Genomic DNA, 5,370 nt, shown 5'->3' with positions numbered 1-5,370 from the left:
CATTGAGAATGTAAAAAAATAAATATCTTTTAAAACTTTTTTTGTTATCCAAAACATTGATAATTTTGAAATAGAGGGAGTATAACTTAAACATAGAAGTTTAAAATAGAGTACTTTTATTATGTGCTATATTATATCATTTATTTGTTTTAATATGATAGTTCAATTTTAAAATGTGTTTGGTATTTATTATTTTGTAAATAAGTGTTTATTATAATACCGTAAAACCTGTGGAAGATTTCATTATAAACGATTTCATGCTTAGATACTACATAAAGTACTTTGGATTGATTATGTGCATTACACATGCAGATATATTTGTCATTAGTATTGTGTATAAAATACACAACCTTGCAATATCGTATGTATGTTAGAGTATAAACATACTTCGATTATTATTTTAGACTCTTAAAGTTAAATATTAAGCAGTTTATGATGGAGGTAGTATAGCGAGAAGCCAAATGCATAAATTGGTAATGATCTAACCTAAATTGACCTTTACACAAACTTAATTGGTATAATATTATAAATAAAGATGGAAATCTAATAGTATATGCATAATAGACTGGAGGTAACAATTAAAGAAAATCTTCGCAATGTAATTTTTTAGATTTAAAAGTTTTTTTTAATAGCCAAAACTTTCTTTTATAAATAGTAATTGCTATTTAATTATTTGTTTTTAATTTTTGTCCAAAGTCCTAATTTATTATTAATAAATTAGTTAAATAATTTGTTTTTCGTGGCAAAATAAAAATTTGAGATTTAAACTATTGACTGTAGCCACTTGATTTAAACTATTGACTGTAGCCACTGACCCTAGTTTATTATCTTTATTTTTATGGATTTTTTTAGTTTTCCAATAATAAGTTTATTTATTTTTCTCTTTAGATTTCTATTTAAATATTCAAATTTTGGTACATTCTAATCATTATTAACAGTTAGAGGACATTTAGTGTATAGCTAGCCAACCAATTAGTTGTATATGTAGGTATAAGTTTAAGTAGATTTAGAAAATATAATTATAAAAATATGAGATTATATATTTTTTGTTTTGAGAATTTTTTTTACTATTTATAAATTGAAATGGGAAAACTGTTTTATCTAGTTATGATTATAAAATATAAAAAAATTGAGTTATGTTTATAATATAATTATAAACATAACTCAATTTTTGATTATATATTTTTTGTTTTGAGAATTTTTTTTTACTATTTACAAATTTACGATTTGGATGGCCATGAGAAACATAACTCAATTTTAATGCCATGGAACCTTCTCAGCAACAAAACCAAAACCTCAAATGACACTAAACGTGTTTTGAAAAAAAGATCTGCATCTCGAGAAAAGAAACAAGCCATTAATACCTAGTACTCCTTAACTTCCCCCACCACTTCGCTTTCACCTTTTCCACTGAGACACCAGTTTCTTCACTCCCAATTTTGCTATAAGTATCATTTTGTATCCCCCTTAGTCTTTCCTCCATAATTTTTTCCCATGTCTTAAACATCTGATTCAACACACAGACACACATTTATATATAGGGATATATGACTATTCTACGGCAAAATTAATGAAAATTAAATCAATGTGCACCTGCTGAAACATATTGATGTTCATGTCGACATGATATTCGTCGGTGTTGAATCTGAGATAACAAATGAGAACCTCTTTGAGTTCTTCCTGGTGGTTGATACCATTCTCTATGATCATCTCGACCACTGCATCTCTAAAATATTTTTGAGGAGCGCTCGACCATTTGGCTACTGCAAAGACTTCCGTTCTCCTCCATCTGCTGCTTCATCGAAAGTTCGAGCTCTCAGTTTAGCCTTCCTTAAATCTTCAATAGCTCTTAACTTTGCATTTCTAGATGCTCTTTGTTAAAAACTCTAACCTTGATGTTTTCTTTCGTTCTAATCAAAGCAATTTTTTTTTTGTTTTCTTCTAGTCTTACCTTTCCATTCTAGGGCGAGGAGATCCATACTTGTTAATGACAGAGGCAATTTCAGCAGCAGAAAGCGTCCCGGCCAGGACGCTAACTCCAGGAGCAATCAAAAACGTGTCCTGCAAGCAAAAAATGATTCAAGCATTTTGTCAGAAACTAATCTCGGTCACTAAGGGTTTTTAATGAAATCTTAACCGGTTTGTTGGGGGCAGGAGCAAGCTTCTTTCTATTCTTCTCGAGTGAGGCTAATCTCTGCCTCCTCCTCCTAAGGAAGTTAATCTTGCAACCAGATCTCAGAACTCTAGTGGTACTGTACTGTCAAATAAAAATCTACTAATGAGACAGAGACAGGTGGCGATCAACTAAGCACTAAACACAGAAGAAAACATACCCAATGTTTCGACCAACAGAGATCTGACCACATATCTTCTCTACTATAGCTTCTCCTCTGCGAAATTATGTGGTCTCTTTGGATTTTGTTCGAGAAGCTGTTGGTCACGTCTCTCGCATCTCTACTTATCTTTATTCGCCTGAATCTTTGGCTTCTGATTTGGATCTTGATATCCATGTGGATCTGCTCGCCCTCAAATCCATTGTTCTAGCCTGAGAATCAAAATACGAAGACAAAGTTAAACCAAACCTAAAATGAATTCAAGAAAGTATAAACATAAAATCACGTTCAGTTTAGTTAACATATTCACTGGCATATATCTTGACTTTCTGTCGTGTAGCTTCTGAGTTCTCTTATCAAATCTCCAATCAAAAGTTCTGGCCTGATAATCAAAATAAAAAATGTTTAACCCCACTGAAATGGACATGGCTAATCACTCTCAAACTTGATAAAAAAAAAACATAAATCTAAAAACTGCACCTTACAATCGGTGGGGAATGAGTAGGACAGTTGATTGTAAATGCCATGTCTACCATAACCGAACCGAACAGTTTTTAGATAAAACGGACAATCTTTCATACCTGTAGTATCTTTTATACCGGTAATTGGACCGGGATTTAATACTTATCCTCCTCCGCCGTTGAATTAAGAGAGAGATAGAGATGACGGTGGTCGGTGGGATAGATGACTATGGTCCTCTATCTTCAGATCCGACGTCGCTGTGCTCGGCTACACCTCAACGATCTTAAGCCACCGTCGTCTTCCATGGCACACTTCACCTCCACATCTCTTGCCGCGTTGCTTACTCTCAACACAAATCAGAAAGTACTATCAACTATGAAGTAAAGGAAGAGAATGAGAAAAGAAAAGGAGAAACAAAATCTGGATCTAGGAATGTCGAGAGACGGAGAAGACGAAGAGAAAGGGGCCGGGATTCATTTTGGAAAAAGTTAGATTTGTCATTGCCTATCTGACGTGGCGGAGAGCTGTTTTCCTATTGACTGATTTTATTGTCTGACGTGGACATCCTCTCTGATGCTCATATAACCCTTTTAATATAGTATAGATTTGTTTCTATACTAATTACTGGTTGTAATCGGGGAATTAGTATGGTTTAATGACAATTGATATTGACGAGTATAATATAGAAAGTCACATGATTTGGTGTTAATTAGAGTGATTGACAAGTTAAATCATCACATGATTTGTGCTAATCTTTTCAAAAATTGACCGAGATCAGTGCTCTGGTTTTCAGCTATATAAGCCAAGCCAGAGTTCTTTCGTAGAGCTAAAAAACTATATTCTGTATTATGGCTGCCATGAACCTAATCTCTGAGTTGAAGCCTTTCAAATCAAGACAGGTGAAAGATATATACTTACATGTCTTGGAAGACTATTGCCGAGGTGTTAGAATCGAGACAAGTGAAAGATATATACTTACATGTCTCTTTCGTATATTTTTTGGTCACTATGTGTAGTGTTAAAAATTTGTTTCGTTGGCTGTTGGAAACAGGTGGAGAAGTGTATCATCATGGCTTCAATTGCAGCAATCGAATCTGATATGGGTTGGTATTATTTAAGCTGCAAGGTGTGTGCCAAAAAGGTGTTGACGGTGCCTAATGACACTATCGATGATGATGATGAGGACAATGTTGTATCTCATATCTACTACTGTCCCAAATGCAAGACTTACACTCCCAAGCTGTTGCCAAGGTTTGTGTTCTCAAGCTATTAACCGTTATGTCTGATATATATATATATATACTTAACTAATGGTTTAACACTACAAGAAAACATAATCTTAACGAGGGCGGTTTTCCTCGTTATTTCGTCGTAAAAGAGGCTTTACGACGAATTAGCGAGGAAACGCGTTTGCTCGTTACACGTCCGTCGTAACACATATTTCCTCGCTAATTCGTCGTAACTTAGCGAGGAATATATTTCGTCGTAAAGACGAAGTAGAACGATTCGTCGTAAAGACGTCGCTACAATTCCTCGTAAGGACGTCGCTACAATTCCTCGTAAATAACTCGAAAACAGTTCCTCGTAATCAACACGTAAATACCTTGAAAGATTTTCCTCGCAAAATACACGTAACAACCACGAAATGATTTCCTCGTAAAATGGTCGTAAACATTTCCTCGTTATTTCCTCGTAAATAATTCCTCGTAAAATACTCGTAAACTGTTTCTCGTCATTTCCTCGTAAGATTTCCACGTAAAGAGGTCGTACATTAGCTACGAATTTACTTCGTTTTTATTATTTTACAGAATTTTAAAATATAATTAAAAAATAATTAAAATTATTTAATTTAATAATAAATTAAAATTCAAAATAAAAATAAATTCATATGAAAATATTTTATAAATAAATAAGTTTTGAATTTATATAATACAACAACAAAAAAAAAACTAAGGGTCGTTCATCGCCCGGTAGAATTCATCACTCCTCGTAACATCCGCCTCGTTATGTACGTTGTCGGATGACTCGCCATGAATGGGATGTTGTTGTCGCATGTTCCTCAACATGGACTCCCATTCCGGATTTGTGGCCGCAATAACGTCCAAGAAGCCCTCGACTCCACCCATACGAGATTTTGTCGCGGTCAACTCGTTACGCAGCTGAGCGGACTCTCTACGCAGCTCCGTGACTTCATCATCCCGTCGCTGACCATAAGACGATGTCACTCTCGGAACATCGTTGACGGAACCAATACCCAACGTCCGTCCCTTTTTTTAAGGGACAACCTTAAAAACAAAAAATAAATATTGTAAGTAAATATTTAAAGTTAAATTAAATGAATAATTAAAAATTAATTTTTTTGAAAATTTACCTCCTCGTAAATCTTATCCACTTCAAGTGTGGATAAGGTGACGGGTAATCCGTCGGTAGACTGCTGGGTCAGCTGAGTCTGGCGGTCTTCAACCCGAGCAACTACGTCGTTGTAGATTTGCTCGGACTTGCCATCTACAAATACGCCCGCCTTGTTCTTGTGGGTCCTCTCGTAAAGTTTCATAAGAGACGGGAGATGTCCCGT

At 34.7% G+C, this 5,370-nt stretch overlaps 1 long non-coding RNA gene across 1 annotated transcript; it reads right to left on the bottom strand.

Annotated features, from left to right (window-relative positions):
* Positions 1–1,232: 1,232 nt before the first annotated feature.
* Positions 1,233–3,332, bottom strand: LOC106425122. Its single transcript, XR_007323376.1, has 7 exons — positions 2,814–3,332; positions 2,644–2,715; positions 2,334–2,545; positions 2,138–2,252; positions 1,952–2,061; positions 1,594–1,792; positions 1,233–1,507 (listed from the first exon to the last, which is right to left on the bottom strand). It is a non-coding gene; the product is annotated as an uncharacterized LOC106425122 (long non-coding RNA).
* Positions 3,333–5,370: the final 2,038 nt, after the last annotated feature.

Source organism: Brassica napus, chromosome C5 (genome assembly GCF_020379485.1).
Source record: "Brassica napus cultivar Da-Ae chromosome C5, Da-Ae, whole genome shotgun sequence".
Lineage (NCBI taxonomy): Eukaryota > Viridiplantae > Streptophyta > Magnoliopsida > Brassicales > Brassicaceae > Brassica > Brassica napus.
Note: the sequence above shows the minus strand (reverse complement) of the source record. Positions and strands in the feature narration are given on the sequence as shown.